The sequence below is a fragment of the Cuculus canorus genome, chromosome 1 (assembly GCF_017976375.1).
Source record: "Cuculus canorus isolate bCucCan1 chromosome 1, bCucCan1.pri, whole genome shotgun sequence".
Lineage (NCBI taxonomy): Eukaryota > Metazoa > Chordata > Aves > Cuculiformes > Cuculidae > Cuculus > Cuculus canorus.
In genome coordinates, this window is record NC_071401.1 from 128,247,653 (window position 1) to 128,272,480 (window position 24,828).

Consider the following 24,828-nt stretch of genomic DNA (forward strand, 5'->3'; position numbering starts at 1 on the left):
CTGCATGAAGGAAGAGGCGGTCCAGCCTGAACTTGCCCTTTGTGTTGAGGCCACAGTATGACCCCATCCATCAGCTGTCTCATTGCCACCACTGCCACTGCTGCCTTCATGTCCATCTGCAACTGGACCAGAGTTCGTAGTTTTTACAAAAGCTTTTTCCAGGAAAGCTCGTGTCCGTATGTTAAAGCAGTTATTAACGGCAGCAGTCTACATTTTATTGAGGAGTCCTTGGTCATATATAACCAGTAAGGACAGAAGGACAGGATAAAAGGATATTCAAGTCCACAAATTAAATCACCTCTGACAAGCAAGTATTGCAGAGGAATGTTTTCAGAGTCTGGCCGGTGCCCTTGTGCGGAAAAGTTAGACTGGTCTTGCAGATACCTCTCACTGGGCAGAAGCGTCTTCTGAACTTGCTTAGGAAGATTTAAAACTTGTACCGATACGAGAGTTAAAGTCCATTGGGTCTTCAAACACATTTCAAACCCTTCTCCCACAAACAGTAGTGCCTGCACAGACCACAGAGGTATTCCTTCTGTTTTTCAGGGGCTGAGTTCATACTGAAAGGGGGAATTTTCTACCTCTTCCCAAATGAGTATGCCAGCTATATCCATGTCACATAGCAAGTATGTAGGCACTTGAGTATCTTCCTCTGAATGTAGTCTAAAATCCTTCACTTATTTAGGAAAATATAAGTTATAGTTTTTTGAAGTCTTAGAATAGGAATATGAAAGGGGAAGCAGGTACAGCTAGAAAACAAGTAGAGGGAAATAACAAAAGGATATTTTGTGTACTTTTCCATCTACGATATAGCAGGGTTTGGGAAGGTTTTTTTTTTTTTTAATCCATCAATTAGCCTAATCCACAGGCAGCGTTTTGAAATTAAGTATACCAATGCATTTCTGATTTACAAGGAGGGAAAAAAATAAAAGCCTTAAAAAATATCTTGCGTTTGATCTATTTGTTACTGTGAAAATATTGACAAAAGGCGAAAGAATGGTCTTCATTTAGCTTATTATTGTTGGCTTGCTTTAGTGCTTTCTTATTAAGGGTAAATTCACATTAAGATGCAAGATTAACTCTTTCACAGTGGCAAAGGAATAAAAAATGGAAACTTTGAATGTAAAACTCATGTAAACAACTACTCTAAACTAGGTAATCTGTATGTGATTCCTACTCAGAAATACGTAAAGTGGCAGAGAGAAGCTTTTAAAGGTAAAAAACATACATGGAATAGTTTCTGCAGGGCTTATGCTTCAAAATACCCTTAAAACACATCCTCCTATGTAAAATCAGGAGCATGGTATTAATTACATAGTTTTCAAAGTATTTCAGAAAGTAAATACTTTCGGGGGAGGGGGGGGAAGATAAAAATCTTATTGTAAAATAAGGGTCTGTCTTCACTGAAGTGTTAACTACAGATCAAACTCGAAGTGTTACTGGAACCTTAGCTTCATTCACCCTACAGAAACCTCTAGTTTTGTGGAGTGGTGCTTTTCACTTGAGTAAGCTAGTCCTTTGGGAGCCTGCTTTGAAGAACAAGTGCTACCGACGTTTAAATTGGTAATGCAATATAGCAGTGGCGAGAGACTTCAAACTTGAGTTAACGCAGTGCATCAGCTGCTAATCCAGTCATGCTGTGCCGCTAATCAAATCATCTTGGTAGTCCAAACGCTGGTTTTTGGTGTTGTAGTCACTGTCACACAAGTAAGAATTAGCTTGAAGCACATGCTGGAACTGCCTCTTAGCAGAACGTACCCAAACCAGCTCTTGTCTGGCTGGTCTGGGTCCCAGGCACTGTCTGGATATGGCTGTACAAGAGATAGGCTTCGCGCTGCAGTGGCTGCACTGCTGCTAATGCTACCTGTGCTCATTAGTTTGAAGCCTGCTTAGGTAGCTGAAAACTCATTAAAGTTGGCAGGAGAAGGATTACCTAGCTCTGGGTTAGTAATGTGATGCCTAGTGTTGCAAAGGAAGCAGACCTGAAGTTTAAGCTGTCTGTTGTTGCTTTATAGAGAGATAAATGTTACGCTTGCCAGCCCAGAATTCCTAAAAGAAGTCACTAATTTGAACTATTTGTTCCACTAAATTCCCATTGAATTAGCATTAATAATGAAACTAATTGTATTGTTATCACTGCAATATCTGAGGAAGCCTTGTTGGCCTGAATGTCGTATGAACAGGAATGTCTGTTGGGATATTTAATTTCGTCTCCCTTGACAATGTGTGATTGTTCTCTTTTTTACACTTTCTGTTAACTATTAGTGGTCTGGATAATTTTGTGCAATAGGTTGAAGTCACTACAGGGCTGCAAAGAGCACATCGAAGTCTCTTTCTGAGGACTGGGCAGCATGCAGGGAGAATTTAGAGAGTTAGCATTTCACTCCAGTGAACTAAGATGGTCACATTTTCCTTCCAAGAATTTCGCCACCAGGCTTTGATTATTTGTACTGACCAATACACTTCCATGTCTCTGTAATTAAGAGTAAACTTTAGGATTGCTACTTGCACTTCAAGGACCTGGTCCTGCAAAGACATATGTCCTTTGGGCCATCTGTGTAGTCTTGTTTGAAGACCGTTTGCTCAGATGTACAAGATCTACTCTCCCTTGGCACTTCATGAGCCTTTCATCACTACCTCATGTCAGATTATAACTGATGCCTTGGTCTCAGTAGGTACAGAGTTCTTAGCATTTAAGGCTGTATCCTCGCAATACTTGTATTGTGCGTTATGCTTATTTTATTGGAGTCCAATTAAGAGACACAGGTTTTGATCAGTTTGTCATGGGGATACAGAAGGAAGATACGAATGCAGGAGATATTGGTAATAAAACTTATAAAATAAGCTGTAAGCTTGTACTTGGAGTTGTGGACCAGAAATACTACTTCTGTGCAAAATTCATTTAGTGTGCAGGGTTCTCCTTTTATTTGACTGGGCTTGTTTTTGTGTTGTATTATCTTGTATATTTGGAGTTGTGGGGTGGATTTCTTTGTCTCAGGAACCTGCAGGATTTAAAATATAGGGGGACATTGCTTTATTAAAACAATTATTTTAGTTGTCACGGCAACTGGTCTTGCGTAAATCATGAAGAGAGGAGGAATGCATATGAAAAGATACATTGTGTCATAATGGTAAATCCAGTATTTTTTAAATTAATACGAAGCACTCTGGGGTTTGTTGTTGCTGCAGTTCATTTTATTCCAGATGATTTTCAGAACTTTAGTATTATCGAGGTTCACAATCAAAACCCACAGTACTTCTGTGCCCACAGCTGTATCAATTTGATGCTTTCTTGTCTATATAACTATTAAGCTCCTCCACTTGGAAATAGATTTGTCAAAAACGGATGTAGAACTATATGATTAAAAAGCCAGATGTGGTACTTCAGGACTCTGCAAAATATATTTCTGCTCTTCATTTGCAAAACTGCTCATCAGATGGGCAGAAACTACAGCATTAGGGAGAATGCTGCAGAGCCCATGAGGTGATCTGATTAACCATTTAATACAAATGGTTAATTTTCTTGCAGCTTTGCTCCTTAAAGGATAATTGGAGACTGGAGGGATGGGGCAAAGGATATTATTCTAGGATCAGCATATATAATTTCCAGCATTTAAAAGTGGTTAAGGAATAGTTCACCAAAGAAGTGGCACCCCAAAGACCGAAATTGTGCTGACAAAATTTAGGGTTTTTTTCTTCTTTCGCTAATGATTTTACAGTAGAATCAAAATTAAATGGTACTACTATGTGTTTACTGCTAAAAGTTTGCTACACTTAAGAAAAAAATGTGTCAAAGAAATGAGCCATAGTTAACATGCTTAGTCTTCTTATCCACATTACCTGATTTTCAGTATGATTTCTCCCAATTTTGCCAGTCTTTATATTCTCATCTGTCTGTAATCATCTCACTTTTCCTTTCCTATTTTACTTTTCTTTTTTATTCCGCTTACAGTCCTTTTCTTTTCTTTTCTTTTCTTTTCTTTTCTTTTCTTTTCTTTTCTTTTCTTTTCTTTTCTTTTCTTTTCTTTTCTTTTCTTTTCTTTTCTCTTCTCTTCTCTTCTCTTCTCTTCTCTTCTCTTCTCTTCTCTTCTCTTCTCTTCTCTTCTCTTCTTTTCTCTTCTTTTCTCTTCTTTCCTGCATGCCTAAATTAACTTTCATTTTTTCCCTTAACAGCTGTATGTGCTGCATGTAGGTTCTCCTGTTGTTGGTGCTTTTAATAAAAGCACTTTCAAAATATAAATTCCCTGCACAATACGATTATACAGCAAACCAAAGCTAATAAATTGTACGGCTGTTTACGATTGGTGCCCATGCGAATGGTATTTTTCCACACTGGTTTCCCTCTCTTGCTTAGAAGCTGCTCTTTATTGTGGCCAGAAGACTGGAGCTGCTCAAAGTATTCTGCATCAACTAGCTAACAGATGCCAAATAGCACAGATTCACACTGTCCTGAACTAATATAATACCCCTCATGGAAGTGACTCCAAGCCATTTGTTTCATCAGCCTTGAAAGCTTACAGTTGTAGAGGAGATGGCTAAAAAGTGCTACTTGAAGAAAATTACTGCTTCAGGCCGTAAATCCATGTGATTGTTTTTGTCTTTGATTCTAGTTCTCCAAATTCAAGGGCTAGAACCAACTTCTCTTTCATTCCCTCCTGACTGTTGAAAGTAAGCCCTGGTAGCTTTGGTTGTTCTAGAAAAGGGGCTGAGATATCGCCTGTGGTGATGGCACTGCATAACTTCTAGAAATCAATGTGAGTAGTTGCAAGAATAGTAGTGGGCAGCAGTATTAACAGGGACCCTGCAGTCCACCTACAGGTACCTCACTTAGGTAAGTCAAAAGCGTAATGCAACTGTGCCTCTACCATACCTCCCAAATGTTTTTATTTAACCTGAAGTTGAACATCGGGCTATGTAGACTTTTGCTTTCTCAAATGTCAGCAGGTGAAACCCCGTATATTCTTCCCAGGAGCGCAGGCAAACTTTTTTTTTTTTTTTTGCCTTAATCTTTGTCTTGCTGTGTTTAAGTTTGCAGCTGCTGGATTCTGCTTTGAGTTTCAAGTTCAAAGGCACCCAGACATTCTTTGTGAAATATCAGAGAAACCACTGAATTTCACCTGGCTTTGCAAGGAAACCTTGTCAAACCACAAGTTTCACACACTTCCAGTTTGAAACTCTGTTAACTCAGAGCGTTTTTCTCCCGGCTCAGACTGGAGCTAGCTTAACTCTGAAAGGTCATGACCCTTAGGGGACTTCTTCATGAACTTTGGCCTGTTTCAAAGTTTGTGACAAAACTCAGAATTCTTTCCACAATTTTGGGGATTTCTAACAAAAGCAAAGGACAACTGTAATCAGCCCCATGACTGTAACTAGCTGATCTTTAAGATCCCTTCCAAACCAAACCATTCTGTGATTCTATGAAGGCTGCTTTTAAATTAGTGGGTATAGAGATGGATTGTAACCTTTGAACACAGCATCTGTGTAGTAAGCTTGGCAGGCATCTGGATTTTGGCAGGTTTTTTTGAGTTTTGAAAGAGCTGTCCCACCTGTTGTCACAGCAGTGTAGCAGATTGCTAGCCTCACCGCAAAGATACGGGACACTGCAAAATATGTCTCAGAGAAATAACATCTCCCATACAACACAGAGGGCTATATTGTGTTGTAAGAGACAGCCTTCATGCGAGCGCTGGAGGGGGGCGTTTAGCAGCTGGACTCTTCAGACACGTCTCTCTCAGTGCTTGCTGCAGTACAGTCTGGAGTGAGACCTCCACCATATGTTAATAGCATCGCACGTGTGCCTGTCCTGGGCAGCTCTGGCTTCGCTGAGGGCGCAGGCTGCGCTAATAATTCTGCTCCTGTCCTTTTATTTCTATACTACAGGTCTAGGTGGCACAAACAAATCACCTTACACTTGACTGTATCTCTTACTTGCTTGTAAAAGAAGAGTCTGTGTGCAACTTGGAGATTTCTCACATGTAAAACCACAGAGAGATACAGTACTACTGACAAATGTGTCACCCTCTTACATAAATTACAGGCTAAATTCTTCCCTTTTCTGAGAGCATTTTACCCTGCTCTCTCTGAGGGCTCACAAGTAGTTTTCTTTCAGCACAGTCAGGCACACCGTCTTTCTTCCGTTTAGCACCAAGAGATAAAGTTTCAAAATAAGCTTCTCCAGGCTTTTTTTTCCAAGTAGCTGGATCACTCTGCCACCTGCACTGTGGGAAGGGTTACTTATCTTTGGATTTTGAGTGCCAGCCATTTCTCCCTATTCAGCTGCCTGTTTCATGACCTGGTTTGTTGAATATTGAGTAGCAGCATCACATTGGAGTGCAAGTCTTCATTAGAAAAGAGGAGCAGGAACAGAGATGCATTGCTTTAGCCTAATCTCTTCCAACCTCAGTGTATCTGTGTAGTGCCTGTGTTTTCAGCATGCCGAAGTAATTATTCCTTACCTGGTTTGTTGGTTTAAGTTCTATATTACAAGTCCCTTAAAAACAGAAATGCATTAAAATTAACAAGGATTAATTTTTTTCAATATAGAATTGCAGAGTGTTTGTGGGTTTTTTAAAACTTATATTCCCCTTTTCAAAAATAACATCAGCCCAGCCTCTTAGGTCATTTTGAATCATTGAAAACTGTAAGCAAAATTCCCTCAGCCATTTTTTGTTTATAAGAAAGCAACAAAAGTGTAGGTTTTCTGTGTTAAAAAGCTGTGGTATGCTTGGGGATTGTTTTTTTTATTTTGTTTTTGTTTGGTTTGTTTTGTTTTTCCTCAGGGAACAGCGTAAAAATGTTCGAATCTTTAAACCTGAAATTTGGCAGGTACCTAAATCTTTAATGAGTAATATATGCTTTGCAGTTTTTTATCTGAAAATTTGCATATTTGCTTCTTAAGATGTACTGGTTGCTAATACTTCTAGGAGCAATCTGGGCACACAATTAAAAAAAAAAAAAAGGGATGTGCTTATTAATTCTTGGGGTTTTTTTTGCTTTTATCATCTATGGTGTTACTTTGTTCTACTTCTGCCGTCTCTAGCTTATATCACATTAGGTAGTTAAATTTAAGTAAAAAAGTTATCTGCAGAGGTGGAGGTAGGCTTCGTTCTTTAAATGTTCGTTTGCTAATTGTGTTCAAGTGCTTTAAAAGCTGTGCTGAAGACTGTAAAGTTCCTGGAGCTGTAATAGAAAACATTAGTGTCTGGACTTTCAAGGGGAGAATGTGGTTAAGATTATAGCGACTGAGTCACTGTCAATGGGTGGTCTTGAGTCCATATGGCATGCAGTAGACAGGGGCACAGAAGAGCCTTTGCTCAGATAGGTGATGAACTGCACTCGCCAAGGTGAAAGTGTTTGAAAAGGTCTGTGCCACACTATATTTTTCCTGCATGGGGGTAAAATGCGGTCAGGTTGCTTCTCAATGCGGCTTTGTTTTAACTTTTGCTACAAAAATAAGATAAAAGATTTGCTTTTAAGGCTCAGCCATCGCAATGCTACACGCTCCTTTTGGCTCTTCGGATTGCTTCTTTTCATTTGGTGCGTTTTCATTGTTCTCTTAGGCTTTTAATGAGACAGTTACAAAATGTCTGCCTCTCCCTGACCGCCATTTTGTAGCCTCATTGTTGGATAATGAAGACTGTGAGAAACAGAAAATAAACAGCGTGGCGTGGAAGGGATTTCAAAAGGACTACAAAATCTGCATGTTTTATTTAGATGCTTAATTGTTGCCGACTGGCTGCATTTAAACAAGCGACTTTACAGTGTCTGGAAGAAAACCAGCTCCCGAATTTGAGGAGCTGACCTTGGGTAGATGCCATCAACTGTTCTTTTCTATTGGCACAAACGTGCTGCTGGCAGGGTCTCCCTGTAGCTGCAGTGGCTCACCCAGCTCTGAATCAGAAGCTGCTTACACTGTGCTGGGCCACCAAATTATACCACTCATGGCGAATATTATTTGCGACCCCTTGCAAGAACCAAGATTTGATCTAGAATATCTAGGATATTTAAATAAAAAGGACCTTCAAAATAGCCTGATTAAGCTTCTCACATAGAGCAACGCATGATGTTTTTCAGAAAAAAAAGGAGGGGGAGGGACTACAAGTTCGCTGAAAGCAGAATAAAAATGCACAATGGGAATTGAAAGGACACTATGGAGTTGTTGGTGTGGCCCTCTGGATACAGTCCTCACTGCGTGAGGAGCAAAGCTAGTGGCATTTACTTGCTTCCTTTATGAGAAACTCTGTTTTGTGTGTATAATATGGGTAAGGGGGGATGGGGAAGGACGCTTTGCATTCACAGTAGGGTGCAGCTTCAAAGCTGTTTAAAATCCTGCCATATCTTAATGATAATAGTTAATCCCGGTATCAGAACAGTACTTCTATTTTTAAAATGCAATCAATCAATCATTTTAATACTTTGCACCCTTAGTGCCAAACACCTCAGAAAACAGTGTGTATGGCAGTAAAAATAAAGCATCTGAAACTCCTTCTGTAGAGTCATTCTTCCTTTCTTTCTCACCCATACACATACAGTGAAATCTCAAAGCTGCAAGAAAAATCTGGGATTACATAACAGGGAGTAAGCCTTCCAAAAAAGACCAGGTGGGGATTGCTGCTATGGACTGAAGGAGGACAGGTGGAGGAACTTCAACAGCAGACTAAAAGTTTTCTCTAGGAATGCAGCATGTGCTCTTTTGCTCTTGGGTTTTGGTTTTAGCTTTTGAGGCAGGAGTTGCATACAGATGCTAGGTTTTCTTTTAAGAAGGTTACACTTAAAACTGCTTCTTACTCTCTTCTTCTCAGGACAACTTCTTGTGTCTACTATGCTCTTTCAGAAATCTGTTCATATAGATGTAATAGAGGTCATAGGGAACTGAAGTTCAGTTTCTTGCCTCTGCCACTGTGATTCACACGAGTGCACTGAATTGTCTTGTACAGTTCTTCTTCACCTGCAAAATAAGGATTAATGCTTCCTTATCGTTATTGCTGGTAAATTACTTTGAAGTTCCTCCAGCATGCTGCAAATGTACCTATCAGTGTTGTTAGTGATAAAAATGTGTCAGTCATGTTAACGATGTATTAACTCAGGGGATTTTTAACACAACTCAATTGTAAAAGTATCAGCACCACATTCCACCAAATAACCAGCTACAGTGAAGCACATACCTCTACAAACATATTACCTATATTTTCTATTCGATGTGGATTTTATCAGGAGTGAACTTCTTGGGTCAGTCACTTTCTGAGTCTGATCCTCATCCATTGTATTGACAGAAGGCTTCACTTTTTTTAAAAGATCAGCAAGAAATAGTGATGTTTTCAGTCACCAAACTGGTAGAACTGTGGCATTGAACCAAAAATGACATAAATCCTCTCACATGAATTATGAATTGATTTCAAACATTCTTGTTGCCCTAATAATAAATAAAATTGTGAAGTTCTGAAAAATACGTGTTTGGTTTCAGTCAAACAGCAGCCTCCACAAATAGATATTTATGTAACAAAAAATAACTCAATGGAAAGCAAGTTTAGATGAGGTGAAAATGGAGGTAAGAGCACAAATGATCCGAACGCAGATCATAGGTTACAGGCATAAGACATCTGGATTTCCAGTCAATTCTCTGAAGGTGTAACTAGGAGTTAATAAGGTTTACTTTCCTCTTGCAGAAGAGCACTTTTTGCTCAGTGTCTGAAATCTAGGTTCCCTAGGGGATTAATAAGTGTTTTTCCAGTAATTCAAAATAACCAGCTTGAAACTGCAAGGCAGCTTATGGCAGTACTTCCTAGCCTTATGCATTCGTAACCGTAATAGCGTATTTTTATTATTTTTACGTATAAATACATCCTTCCTAGGGACAGCTGCCTCAGCAAGCAGAATACAAACATTCATGCCAAAAGTTCTTTAAAATGTTTACCACTTTGATAAGCTATGTCTTAGGCAGTATACTAATTTTTTTTTTAAAGTAGCAATAACAAGGGCTTATATTTTGTGTTTTTCTGGTCTGCTACGTCCCTTCCTGTTACATGTTTCATTTTAACAGGCAGCAACTACTTTCCGCTGCTTCCTTGAGATGTGTCTGCATTGCTGACATCTGGAAAGCAGCCATATGGGGTTCCACACATAGTTTTTGGAAACACCATTTGCTGGTGGAACGATACAGGGCAGATATCTCTTTTGGCAGAACATTATTGCCATCTATTTTCAGTTGACCTCTTGTCCATCAGATTACTGTGGGTGAGCCACAAGAGTGTGGCTTGTAGACAGATGCTCCAAGAAGAAAGGAAGACTTCTTTGTGTGGTAGTTAAAGTGCTTGGGATACAGTTACCTGCACATACCTTCCATGACCTGCCTCTCTCTCATTAGTATAATTTCAAAAACTGTATTCAGAATTGCCAAGGAAACTGAAAAGGAAGTGGGACCTGCACTGTCCTTTATGTTATCCTTGTGGCACATGGCAGCGTATAGTGAACTTCAGAGGACAATGCTGGCCAGAATACTCCAATCTAGAATAGCAGACATGATTTATTCCACCAGCAGAGCACTCATATGAACAGTGCATCCTACAACTGAATAGATTAATAACTCTGTCTTGGGATCTCTCAGCTGAGGTCTGCAGCTTTCCAGTAATTCTATGAAGGGGTTCTACATAAAGCCGGGGAAAGGCTTAGAGTTTCCCTAAATGCTAGGGCAGGGAATAGCAGGAAAAACTGTAGATTCTCTCCAAAATTTTGCAGTCTCTGTTTCTATATCAAACTGCCTTTCTCAGAGGTTTGCGGAAGCAGCTTAATTTTAGTGATATTGATACTCATGCTTTTGTGACTCGTTGCACGTTTATAAGTCAAGGTAAATGTATAAGTGTATATGTTTTTAGTTCATGATGCCTAAATACCTTTGGCACAAAGTAAGACTTAAAAAACTTCTTAGTAGGGTATGTTGTTAGTGTATATTTTGGAATTCATCCTGCAATTCCATGCATTGCCTTTTTGAATAGTAGAGGATAGAATGTCATGGTGGAGTATATCAAGCAAGTGTATCTTTTCTGAGCCTTTTCTGAAAAGGGGATGTTGGATGTAGGGAGGGCATGCCACCAAAAACTAAAGTTGTGTTTGCATATTTGAAGTGCCATATCTGCAAAATATAACATATATTTACCACACAGTTGTTTTAAACTCCAAAACACATGAAGAGCCTTCATGAAAAATCTCATTTTCTTTCACAAAGATATTTGGATTTATTTTGCGATAAGACGTTTCTCCTCTGAACTTCGATTGCAGGTACTTTGCAAGCAATTAGTTTGCACAGTGTTTGGACACTCCAAAGGACTTTAAAGGTCAGCAGTGGCTAGGAATGTAAGCCAGTGCCAGGTGAATTCACAGCTTTCATTCCTTTCCCATACTTAATGTCAAAGGGTCAGAAATGATCAGATCATTTTTTTAAACAAAATCGTAAAAGTCACAATGCCCATGTTTCCAGAAGCAAAAAGGCTTGCTGACATCCAGTATCAGCTGTGTTAGGTTTCTCGTGGTGGTGGTTTTTTGCTTGGGTAGTTCTTGTCTGATTATTGCTTCTTGACATTACTTCACCACAGTCATTCATTTAAAAGATCTGAGAGAGAAGACCAGTATTTGAAGGTCATTACCATTGTCTAATATCCCTTTGATATTAGACACCTGTTCTCATGTAGCAAGAAGCTTTCTTTGCTTCTACTTTATCAGGTCTTAGTTATGTGTAGCTTGAGTAGATAATGCTTAAGATTTAGTCTGGTATCCAGAGAGAGCTGTAAAATCTTTAAACATGACATTGCATGATATACAAGTTTTCCTGTCTAGATTGATCATTTTCAGATAACAGACCATTCTGAGAGCACTTGTGTTGTTAGACAAGATATAAATTAATTATTTGTGTATTCTGCTACACCTGATGGCATATTGCTTTAAAGCTATCCTACATATTATATTCCCGTTTTACTCTAGGTATTGCAAAATGCTTAGTTTACATACTCTATCACTGATCATGCAGCATAGATAGTCGAAGTCAAGACAATCCTATTTATCCTTTCTGCTGTAATTCTTGGTAGTAGGTTATGTTTATATTAGAAAGATCATAGTTTTTCTTACATGAATTAGCAAGTAGGTGAGTGTTACAATTGTTATTCAGGGCTTAGCGTTATTGATAGAAAATGGTGTTTCTTCTCAAATGAGTAGGCTGTTTATTTGGAACGTTCAGTGTTGCAGTTGATTTGGGATTTGGTTTCTTTTTTAGCAACTAAGAATCATTCTAGCAAAAAGTATTGGTAATCCACCACCAAACCTTGCAGTTTCCTGGTTTTCTACCAGCCCAGCCTTTTGTATAGACAGTATCAGCTAGCTTTGGAGGAGGCAGATTAGCATGCTGCCAAAGGCAAAAGGCTGAAATGTCATTAAACAATTCAGCAAATCTCAGAGAGTTTTCTGCTGTATCTCTGCATTTGCAAGTTCTCATTAACATGAAAATTTTGTGTGAAAGTTTGTTTACAATTGTAATTAAAGTATTGTACATTCAAAATGTCTCCTACTGGACAGGCTTACTCTGCCTTCGCTGAGATAAATCAGCCACACAGTCCAGCTGACAACAGTGTGCTTTCAGTGTCCAGCAACTAGATCAGCATTCTGGGATTATAGTACCCCAGTGCATTGATGCTAATGTTCTTAGGAAAAAAGATTACTCTACTGCAGACTTGTTTTGTCCCAGTCTGTCATCCCCATTTTATTTAAGAATGTGTGGCCTTTTTGTTTGTTTTTGCAAAGGTGCTTTTTGTGCACTGTTGATGCTGCAAGACATGGAAATTGGGAAACTTGTATATTAACATTTCCACAGCACCATAAAAGATAGTGGAAAATCTGTATTTGCCAACTTGACTAGTATCCAAAAAAGATGCACAGTGTATGGACAAGGAAATATTTACATGTTATTAGGGAAAGTTAAGCTTTTAGATTTCTTAGTTGTTGTGCGTTTAAATATTTGACTTTTACATTGTATAAATTTTGGATTTTTTTGTTGGCGGTTTTTTTTTTTCTTCTTCTTGCTTGCTTATGTATTTTACAGGCTCTGATTTTCTGGCCACAATAGAGCAGACAGAATTACTTGATGTTGAGAACCTTGTTAATTTTATGGCCCATTTTCACATGGAGATCAGCTTTTATTTCCCCTCTCACTCTTTATTCTTGATTCAATTGTTAGTCAGGTTTACTGAGCAAAAACACTGGATGTATTATGGGAAGAAATCTAATCAATGCAGCACCAAGGGACAGTCCTTCAGAGTCCTCCCTGGTGGCAGTGAGCCAGACTAGAGGTTACTACGAGGTTACTCTGTCTGACTTTAACCAAAATACCCATCTACTTCTGAAAAGGCTGCTGGCAGCCTTGTGCATGTGTAACAGAAGCCTCATTAATATAAGCTCCCAGTATATATACACCTGTTATACTAGCCCCAAGCACAGAGCCTGTGTTTCCTATTTTAAACACTTTGCATGTCTGTCTACATTCCCTTCTGTCTGCAGTTGCTCTAGTGTGGTACTGCTGAGCAACTCATATGCAGTACCTCCAGGGAATGTAGAAGGCTAAATAAAGTTGTGGCAGATGTCAGCGGACTTTGCCAAATGCTGTTTTTCAAGTTAGATAGTTTGAAAGATTCATTTGCTAATCCAGACTCTGTGATACAGAAGTAACCTCATTAGTAGCCTCTTTAAGTGTGCATATCTTTAATGCCTTCTTTTTCAGGTATTGGTGCAGAGAATTGCGCTGATATATATGTAGGAAATCTATTTAACTGGAAAATACCCTCTGCACCTCACCTTCCTCACAAACACCAACCCTCCTGCTTGTGTATAGCGTTTAATTCTTCTTAGAGTTAAATTATTTGAAAGACATAGCACCTCCTTAGGGCTTTTACCTGTTTTAGCTCTGAGTTGTCGTAAATCATTTGACAGCAAAATGACTCTTAATGTAAACTTTCCCCTGTTATGAAATATTTGTTCAGCACATTCCAGAGTATGAGTTTATCTCAGAAGTTATGTATCTTCTTTGTTAAAGACAAAAAAGGATCAAAAGCAGTAGCAGATACAAGTGCTGATTCAGCACAGGAACAAATCCTTAGCCTACCCACTAAGCTGTGTTCTTTCTGGCTACCGACCTTGATTTTCCTGACCAATGCACTGGGAGTCATGAGTGTCTGTACTTCTTCTGGGCCCTTGCCTTATTTTACAGTAAATTTGCGTCACATAGCTCTCAAGAAAAGTATGCTGTACTCCTAAGCAGGTCCAAAGATGCTGCAAAACAATAATGTTCTGAGGCTTTTGCCCAGCAGCCAGCGATGCGCTCTAAGCTGCACACAGGTCGGTCCCGGGGGACGCCCTTCTGGTAGTTGTGTGGCTCCTGTTACATTGCTCATGGAGCGAATTTTCTGTAGGCAGGCACATCTGCTATTGCATTCACAGTTTTCATAATTGTTTTCACAATGCATCATTGACAATCGTCTGTGCTTTATTTTTCTTTCCAAAGCTTTTTCCTTGGAAATTTTCAGTAAGGTATGAATTCCGGCACTAGATATTGATGGCTAGCAGTAGCCAGCAGTCCTAGTAAAATGTACTGCAGTGAATCAGAGAGACACTGGAGGAACTGAATTAGTAGTACTTCAGTTTCAGCAGTTCTCCATCTGCAGTCATGTTTCTCCTGCTCACACTATGTTGCAGTATTCAGTTGTGAATTATTATAGCCTGAAAAGTATGTGACAATTTCAGTTTCTGTGCATATTAAAAAAAAAGTTTGAGAAATACAGTCTACTTGGTAAAAGTTCTTAAACATTTAAGAATTAACATTGTGGATCGCACCAAGGATCTATCTGACTTACTGTCTTGTTTCCAGCAGTGATCAGTAGACTGTAGTTATAAAATATTAATATACAGGTGGTGTGTGTATGAAATAAATAGGCAGGAGTGCTATGGTTATCCAAGTTAGTTACACTGCATGTAGAAAATCACCCTGGGCTATGGTTGCCATAAGCCAGAGCATTCTTATGCTAAAACCTGCAATGTGTATGACTGAATTCACAATAACATATTTTAGTATACAGGCCTGCACAGTGCATCTTTTGAAGTACCAGACAAGTCTGGGGTTAAGTCCATGTATTCCAACCATTTGCAAATATCTAATTGTATTAGCGTTCATCTTCAATGGCAGTAAATACAAGACTGTTCAAATATGATCAGTAACTAACTTACTCTTAATTAATTTAGTAACCTACTTCTTTATATAATGTGTTTGATTTGCCTTGATTCTTCCCATATTACTTAAGCACAAGCGCCATTCTTTTAGTCTTTGCAGGTATTTTGAGGACTTTGACTGTAGAAGCAATTTTCTCTTGTTGGTTGAAGTGGTATCATGTCACAAAAAATTACTAAAAGTAAAGTTGTGGTCAGGCTATGGAATTATGGGCATAGGAAACAGCTGTAGTTACCAGACCTCAGATGTCTTCTGACAAATATGAATAATTCTAAAACAGATTCATAACCAACACTTTTCTGAAATGGGAATAGCGGTGCCACTTCATGGAGATGCTACTTCAGCCTTATCCGTGGTGTTTTAGTAGGGTGTTGGTAACGTAACTGGATTTGACCACAAATGCTATTTTACAGTTTTCATGTGTTCTTGTACTTTCACCAAGGTTATTTTGAACAAGTGAAGCAGAAATGAGTTACAGTGTTCCAAGATGTATTTAGGAGATACGCACTTTTTTTCTCGAGAGTTAAAGTTTCATAAAATTACAAATATCAGACTGAGCAAGCTAACACTGAGGAGTCTAGATTGTTTGAGGACCATTTAGAGCTTAAATCAGTTTCTGTTCAATCAGATTCCTACTTTGCAGATATTAGTTAACCATTTTAGAGGAATAAAACTCTGGTCACGGTGGTAAAGTGATATCTCTGTAATGGGCAACATAGACCTGTACTTCCAGTCGTGATTAGGTTACTGTGATTAGTATGTCTCAGTGAACCGATGCTTTAGTTCATCACGTGAAACAGAAATGAGCACTTGATTTTTTAATATACGTGCTATTAGTTGGGTAAGTTCAGGATTTTCTTTTAATATTCTTAGTAGTAATTAGTTGTAACAACACTTTTTCCATGGGAAGACAGTTAACAAGGAAGTGACCCTTTGAAAGTTTCATTTAATGTATTATTGAAACCTAGTTGCTGTAAGTTATGCTAGTATTGTGAGTATGTTTCTGAAAGGAAACATTTCCCTAAAGAGAACAACTCAGAGCAATTGCTTCTAGTTCTTTTTAGGAATTTGCTCCTAGTTTCGGATCTCACATTTTCCATTTAAGAAAAGCAAAAACTTTCAGTCCATGAATCAGGTGGCGTACGCAGGAATCGTTGAGGAGTGGAAAAAATGTTAAAGCTCCTTCAGAAAGATTAGTCAGCAGTCTTACTGCTACAGCGTGGAAGAGGAGGGAAGGAAATCCTCTAAAAATTGTGAAAATTAGCACAATAGTCTAGTTGAGGCTCACTGTAAATTACAGCTGGCTAATGTTTTGCTGCATGGAGGAAATAATCCATGTAGAAGTGGGGCGATGGAGTCCTTTCTGGAAATCCACTAAGAGGTACTGTAGATTCAAACCTTTTGCTCTTGGTGGCAAGTCCTGAAAAAAAGACTTGAATGCTATTGTTCAAGTGGTCAAAATAGCCCTAGCAATGAGGTTTCAGTCAGTCCTGTTATTTTGGAGGGGTGTAATTGATTCTAATCAATTAGAAGGTTTATTTCTCCTTTCTTTCCCTATAAGCATATTGCATGGCTATACAGCGAACTGCAGCTTTTCCATTTTAGTGGACCTTATGTGTCAGTCATACAGTATTTGGCATTTTGTATTGCAGTGCTGTCATTACACATAAGAATTACATTTTTAAAGCATGCATTAGAACAGTGATACTGTTGTATTAAAACCTTCCCTGGTAAAAGGGTGGCTTATCCCATTGGCCTTCCGAAATATACACTCAGGTTAAGCTAAAACAGAAACAGTGATTTCCACTGTCACGTACTAATCCTTGAAGTTATCTTTAGCACCTTTTTTTCGTGTGTTGGGTTAGTGAGGAGCCACCAGCTCTGGCTTTGGCTGAAAGTAGATGTAGACTCACTTAGCTATCTCAGTGTGTAGATACTAAGTGTGAAAGACAATTTTACTTTCTGTTCTAGAGATGCGTCATCGTTAGCTCACTGGCTCTCGGGCTGTATCACTTCGCTGTCTCAAATGCTGTGGTTGACACACTCCTGCTGTTAGCCTTCTCTTTTTGCTTTTATTCACAATGTTAAAATAACGGTTCTTGCTAAAGAAGGTCATGTTTGTTGCTTGAGGGACAATATATCTGATGTTCAGTAGCGTCCCAGTTCAGAACAATACATAAAGACACCTTTAATTTGAATTCCATATTTAAGTAAGTCCTCAAAGCATGGTCATAGTGCATTTCAGAAAACAGACACAAGTTTAATATGCGTTTCTTCTTGTACTTTCTCATCTTTTAACAGGAATATATCTGCCATTCTATGATAAATCTAAGAGTGAGGGTTTTCTTATTACCTCTCTGGAGAAGAGATTTGAGACCCAATCATGAATGCATGGCTGAATAAAGTTCTTCATGGTTAAACATCTGCAAGATTCTAGCTCACTGTAATAATAGAATAGTCTGAATACCATGTCTATAAAATCTCAATATTGCACTGTATCAACACATATTCTTTATACAGCAGTCAAGTTTGAAGAGTTTCTTTATCTGTAGCATTTCTTTCACATCCTCTATCTGGTCTCTTTTCTGCCTGTGGGTTCCCATTGGCCACATGTCTGACTGAGGCTAAAGATTATTTTTGTGTGCATTTTTGTGCAGTACCTATATTCTATTCTGAGGAAAAATGTACGCATGCATTTTTCTTCTTTATTAATAAACTGAGTGACAATTTAAAATAAATTCTTTCAGCTGTTCAGAATGGTACACAGATGTACTGGCACATTTCAAAGTAAGTTAAATAGAGAGCAAAGTGTTGTGTCACCAGAGGAGCAGGAGAAGAGGAGCTGGTCTCTGACCACTAAAAGCAAAATAAAGCAGTGCTAAGATGATGGCTTTGAGGGAAAAAAAAGCCAGACTTCTCTAGTATTTAGGTGAACTATGGAAGCAGTAACAAAAAGAGAAAAACGTTACCATAGGAAGAATGTGAGAAAACTGTAAAGGTATACAGTGGAGTGAAAGAGCAATACTGAAACAGGTCGGGAAAAAGTAGAAAATCTGTTTGGAACATAAAGCAAAAAAAGCAAAAAGAAAGAAGCTAATACAAGCTGTAACATTAACATGATTGATGACTTCACAGAAAGAGGAGATTGGAATGAAGAGTGAATAGGTGTCAATATGGAAACCTATTCAATATCTAAGCACAGGAGTACCAGTCTGAAGTCTTTAGCTCTCCTTGTAGATTGCAGGGAGAACTCTGGTGCCTTACCATATTTCATTCCAAGGCCAAGTATCTCACAGTGGGTAACCCAGACCTAATTTTTAGGATTCTTAAGTCTTTATAGGACTTTGCTCTTAGACTTCGCAATGAAGGGAATATTCACATGCATTTGAATTTAATTTAGGTGCATGTATAGGTAATTATTATTCTTAAACTGTTGCTATGGAGAGAGAAAAAGATAAAGGATTGGATCGGGGTAACTGTGTTAGGTGTGTGCTACAGATTTTTCTCTGAAGGACCCTGTATCTACTGAGACTTTATATGATTGTGTCATCTTAATTTAGACAGTTAATGTGAACTATATTCTCTCTCGGTCTCTTTATCTTCCTATTCTGTAAACGAAAACAATAATTTTTCTACTGTGAGGTTAAACAGCATTCAACAGAAGTTGTGAAGTGCTTGCATAATATGGTGGTCACAGACTGAGAAATGCCAAAATGGAAGGTGTCTTTTGCTGCAGCATTCCAAGGAGATTTGATGGGCTATTGCATGTATACAAATTTTAGGGACATCATGGAGAAAAGTAACTTTTCTTCAAAAAACAGCAGCAGATTTAGCTGAAGAAAACAAGAAGCAATAAGAAGTGAAAAGATTCAGCATGCGGTCTGATAATAGGCAGAGAACAGTCATAGCATCACTTCTTTCGGATGATCCAAAATAATTTGTTTCAAATAATAGAGTTGTTTCATGTTCCGCATAGTTCTATCACTATCAAAATGCAAGAAAATAAAAATTGTTTTTTTATCATACTGTATATATTTTTATATGTTTATTTTCTGTATTTGACTGTGATTAACAGCATATGCAAAAGTATTACTGACACAAGTGCGTTATCAAGAAACCTCTGTATCACTGGCTACTGAGACTAAACTGCTGAATACTAAATTTTATTATTAATTTCTGCTTGATGTATTGATGTCCATGCTTCATTCATTAATCTGAGTACAGTTAATCTTTCTACTACCAATCAGTATAGCAGTTAAAGGACTGAAAGCAAAGCTGATATTCAGGAGTAAAAGTTGAAATCTTTTTATCTGGTAACTTTTCTTTAAAATTACTTGGCTATAAAAATAGAGGAGACTGGTTTACTTGAAGCTTTCAAGGTTTCTGGCAGTTAAAATGAGTAGTCTTAGAAATCTTAAGTCGTATTACTTCCCCGAGAGTAATATCATCCCTGTACAAAGTGCCATTCATGCCCCACTTACTCTCAGTTAAGGCTTTCAAAATAAGTTTGAAGCGGGACATTGGCCTTATACTGAAATTCATTCCTCCCCTGCAGAAAATACTTTGGAAGGGCTACATTTAATATCTGTATGTCTTTTTCTCATTTTTTCACTCATAATGTTAACATATAAATTCTATTATTTTTCTTCTTTCTTTTTTGAAACAGAAAGAATGACATTCTGGGGAGCCAAGATAGATGAAAGAAGTGAAGACTGGTCATCTGTGCAGAGCAAATAACAAGGTATGCATAGCAGTCACACTGGAGATTAATTTCTTGCTGGTACTTAGGTTTGCATGGTAGATTACTTCTGGCAATAAAGTTTAAAAATAGACCTCAGAAACCTTGGAAAAGAAGTTTTGAAAAGAACTTTTTTCTTGTGTTTGATTGCTGGAGTAGGCAAAGTAAGTATTTTTATCTTCATAAATATCTTTAAATACACCTTTAAACTCCTTACTATGCTGAACTGTAGCTGTATTTCTACAGGTTAATGGCAATCGCAGTCATTAATTGTTTTTTTGGCAGAGACCAGTAAAAACAACCATTCTCCCCACACCAAACTGAAATCTCACCAGACGCTGTCAGTAGTCATTCCTGAGGCTTTAAAATCATCCTTTCATTGATTCATTTAAATTACTGTACACACAGTGCAGGAGTTGTATGATTTTCTCCTTTCTTTGTCATTTATAACCATTACAAGATGTGCTAGTACCTGTTATACACTGCGTTTAAAGAATTTGTTCTTTTACGTTCGTCGTCCTGTAGATTTGCAATGTGAGGAATGCAAAATCAGCACTACTAACAACTCATGTCTCTCAAATATTTTCAGTAATGTGAGTGTATAGTATTTATGCAATGACTGCTAAGAGACTGGCACAAGACTATAGGCCTCTTAAGTTCTGAGGTTAAATGTTACTTCAGTGATGCGTAAAATTTGTATTGACCATCTGCCCAGTGTTGAATTGAACCCATTAATGAATAAGCCTCACAGTATCACTGTTAGATAGGGAATTGTGATCTCCATTTAACAAGTGGTAAAACTGAGCCCCAAAGGGCTCACATAATCATTTTAAGTCATACAGGAAGCATATAATAGAGCCAGCAATGAAAGCTGGCTCACCTGACTTGCTATCTTTCATGTCTGGACTTCCCTGAGTTTTATATCCTTTTTACTATGTTGTCGTATGTGCAATGTGTACATCAACAGCTATGCATCCTTTATGCACGGTTTTAACCATCAAAAAGTAACTTAAAGCACACAGTTTAATAGAAATGCGAATCATGCTCATCTGTAAAGAAAAACATGAGACACAATGCAAAAAGGCCAGCATAAACAGCACCAGATGGCCTTGCTAAATTGAGCAAGTTAGCAAAAAATGCCAAAAGGGAGATCTGTTATTGTGACCTCTCTATTTTTTTGCATAATGTTAAGTGGAAGACTTTGCAGATCTTTCTGTAGTGCAGAGAAGAATTGAATTGTTGGTATAGGACGATTAATGCTTTTCCTTTTGTAATCTTGCTGAACATCTCTTCAATTTCCTTTAGTAAGTGTCAGGTCACATGTTGGCTGCTTGAATTCTAAAACTGAAGTACAAATCATCTCCTCGAGTGACAGAAACTGTCATTTTTCCTTGCAAAATATTTTTCTAACTATATCTTATATAACTGTTACAGTTGTTGACATTCTTCTCAGAAGCCCCGTTCATTTGACACTCAAGATTCAGTGTAAAGCTATAGACTGGAATAGATAGTTCTTTTGCATTTGCTTGTATCTCTTCTCTTTACCATGAGTTGAAGGAAGGAGTATTATGCATTTCTGACTCCGGCGGTAGAAAGGTGTTTTATTTTTAATATCATTAGAATGTTTAAAGAAGGAGAAAGATAAACCATAGGTGAAATCAAGAGTTAATACGCTTCAATTATAGAAAGTGGCTATTAAATTTTGATGGGATGTTATCACTGATACTTCAAATGAAATGTTGATGTGGTGATATAGGGAGTGTGGATAATGAGTTGAATGCGAGAGAAAGGCTGTTGATTTTTATGGAAAATATACATAAAAAATACATGATCCTCAATCAGAGATGATCATGTGGGTATATCCATAGGAACAAATCAAACAACTTAGGTCTGTCTTGGGTTGTGCGGCCTTATATAGCTGTGTCTTGGCATAGATGAAGACTGAAAATACTTGCCCACGCTTTATGGTTTATTGTGCCCGATTCCTGCCCAGCTTAAGGGTGATACTCTAGCATTAATAGTCTACTTTCCCTCTACTCTTACATGTCTGCATAAAATTATTGATACATATTCTTGATGGGTCTTTTAATCAAACTTTTCAAATGTAACAGTGGCTTGGAAAAAGTGGCTACAGAATGGGGAGTGGGTATGAAATTCCTGTTGGCAAGGCTTTTAACTTGCAGCTTCTGCTGGACTGGCTGAGGGATGAAAGAGAGAACTTTTGCAGGTATTTCGGGTCATTACCTGTGCGAATCTCACTCTAATGAGCAGTGAATTAAAGTGCTTCCAAATTGTTCTAGGAAAAAAAGTTCAAGAAACACTGTGTTGCTTCTGACAGAATGTGACAAAGGTGATAAGGAATGCCAGGAGTTTGGTCTTGAGAGTGAGTCTTAATCCTAGTGCATCCAAGTCCAAATGTTTTAGTTAAATTTTAATGAAACTAGAGACCTTTACAGTAGATAACAGGATATTTTAAGACAACCTTAGAAATTTGAAAGTAGATTAAGATGGCCATATTGACATAATCTTAATCCCTCAAAACCAGGATCTGAATTGTTTGGTTAAGTATCCTGTTGTTGTTAAAGAACATTGCTGAGTTTAGGAAGGGAAGTCAGATCTTGATGTAAATATCCCTGGTTTATAATGAGATACTGTATAATAATAACTTACACAGCCAGCAACTGAACTTAACACAAACACATGTTAGAGGGGACACTTGTCACAGTGACAGGAAGGACTGAAAGGTGCCCTCCCCATTCTTGTGACTGGCCAGTCTCCCTACAACATTTAAAGCAACATGCTCTGGCATCTATGGTGTCTCATGACAATGAGTTCTGAGTGGGTTTGTAGAACCACAGTTCCGTTCTTGTCAAAGCTATAAGTAGGAAATGGGTCCCTAGGAGATAGATTCCTTGTATCAGTCTACATACTTAAATGATCTTATCACTGAAGACTCTTAAAGCTGGTTTGTGGACATTACAGATTTGTTCTCCTCAGCTCATAGTGGTAGGAACATAATATTTTACAGGTGTGGAAGTGAAGCACAGATGTGGTGCTTTAAGATGTATATCCTCAACAGTTGTGGCCAGATATTTAAGAGCATTCAGCGTGGGTCAGCTCATCTTGTAACATTTTCAGGGAGACCCACAGCTGGGTTGTGGTTTGCCTTTGTAAGTCTGGCTAGTTATTTTAGCATCTAAAGAAGCCAGGAGAACTGAACTTATTTTTCTGAAAATTTTTTGCCCCAGATCACAAAGGAAATACATGGTACAGTTGTGAAATGAATCCAGCTCTCTCAAATTTCTGCATATCTAAAGGACCTTCCTCCCTCCCACCTTACTCTCTTCTCTGTTCCAAAGACTTCTTTTGCTGAGTTTTTGGAAGACAACGCAGCTTTTCTGTGGACTGTTCTCATTAAACCTTTCTTTCTTGTGCTGCAAGCTGTAATAGAATGGGACTCCCAACAGTACTCTCAGAAAGTCCCATAGTGTGCATTAGACTATACCAGGCCCCAAACACTGAAGTCTCCAAAGGCTTACTGGATGATCTCTTTTTAAGACCTCTGTTAACAGATACCAGTTATCTCAAATTACAAACTATTGCAGGTCTCAGAAATCTTCAAGAGTAGGTCTCCCCAGTTGTTGCATATCCCAGGATACCGGCAAAGAAAAGGAGGGTGATTAAAGTTTATGGTTTGAGCAAGAAGTCAGAGGGAATATTTCCCAGTGTTCTTAGTATTATTTTTTTTAAAGGAAAAATATTTGTCACTGACAAGCCTTTCTAATGATTGAATACACTCTGAGTTCTGTGTTTGCCAGAAGGCCTAGAGAAACATCCTTTTATTTTCTGCTGGAAGACTGCAGTCTTTAGCACTCTCAATATTAAGATCACTGAAGCCAGGGTTCCCTGCTGATGTTACTAAAATGAACTTTAATCAATCTTGAAAAAAGACTTTAATAACCTGAATTATGTCCCCCAGTGCTAGATCTTTGATAGGAAAGTGAGCCTAGCAGTATTGATTTTCTCATGCTCAGCAGTTCTTGTGATATTTTTTGCCACTTGTTAGCAATGTATATTTTAATAAAACCTCTGTTTATGAAGCGCCTTTTCCTAGCAATCTTTCTGTGTTTAAGTGGAACATTTTTCCATCACTCCCATATATTTTTACTCATTTTGAAGCAAATGCATTTTTTGAGGAAGATTCTGGATTCCAGAACTGATATAAAAATGCAAACTTCCTTCCGTCTCTCAGTTATGACACAGGTCTTGTCAATCCCACTAGATGGGCAAGATAAGCTAGAAAGTAGCATGAATAGTCAACCAATTTTATTCTTTCTTTTTCACTTTTCTGTGATGAGACAAAATTTTTTTTTACTCCATAATGGCATTTTAAGTGCTGCCCTGTGTGTTTAGAGGAACATAGAGCTGGTTTTAATAAAACAGCTTGGATAGGTTTAGAGAATTCGGAGCCTTTCTGAAAGAACTGCAAATATATGAAAGGGGCTGCCTTTGTTTTTGGCCAGGAAATCTGATGGGGAGTTCATAGGAACAGTTTACTGTTCATATGTGAATAAAGATGTTGGAGGGGGAAGCTGAAACTAATTATGTTGTTAATATTTCTCTAGGATTCTGTTCTAACAGTGTAAATTACAGCAAAGTCCAATGTTGGCATATTATATGTGGCCTGCAGCCTTCTGACCTCCTTCTGAAAGGTGACCTTGTGGTTCGATAGGTTGCCTCTCCATGAGTAAGTTGTTATTGAGTGGACCACTAATGCTTCTCTGCAGCACTATTGCTGTACCTTTATGGGACTGCTAAATGATGTGGTATG

General features: G+C 38.2%; 1 long non-coding RNA gene across 1 annotated transcript in view; it reads left to right on the top strand.

Annotated features, from left to right (window-relative positions):
• The window catches only part of LOC128853907 (uncharacterized), a 126,777-nt gene that overhangs the window by 86,811 nt on the left and 15,138 nt on the right, over nucleotides 1-24,828 (top strand). Inside the window, exon 8 of the long non-coding RNA XR_008452727.1 lies at nucleotides 19,926-20,000. This is a non-coding gene — a long non-coding RNA (uncharacterized LOC128853907). The remainder of the gene's footprint in view (nucleotides 1-19,925; nucleotides 20,001-24,828) is intronic.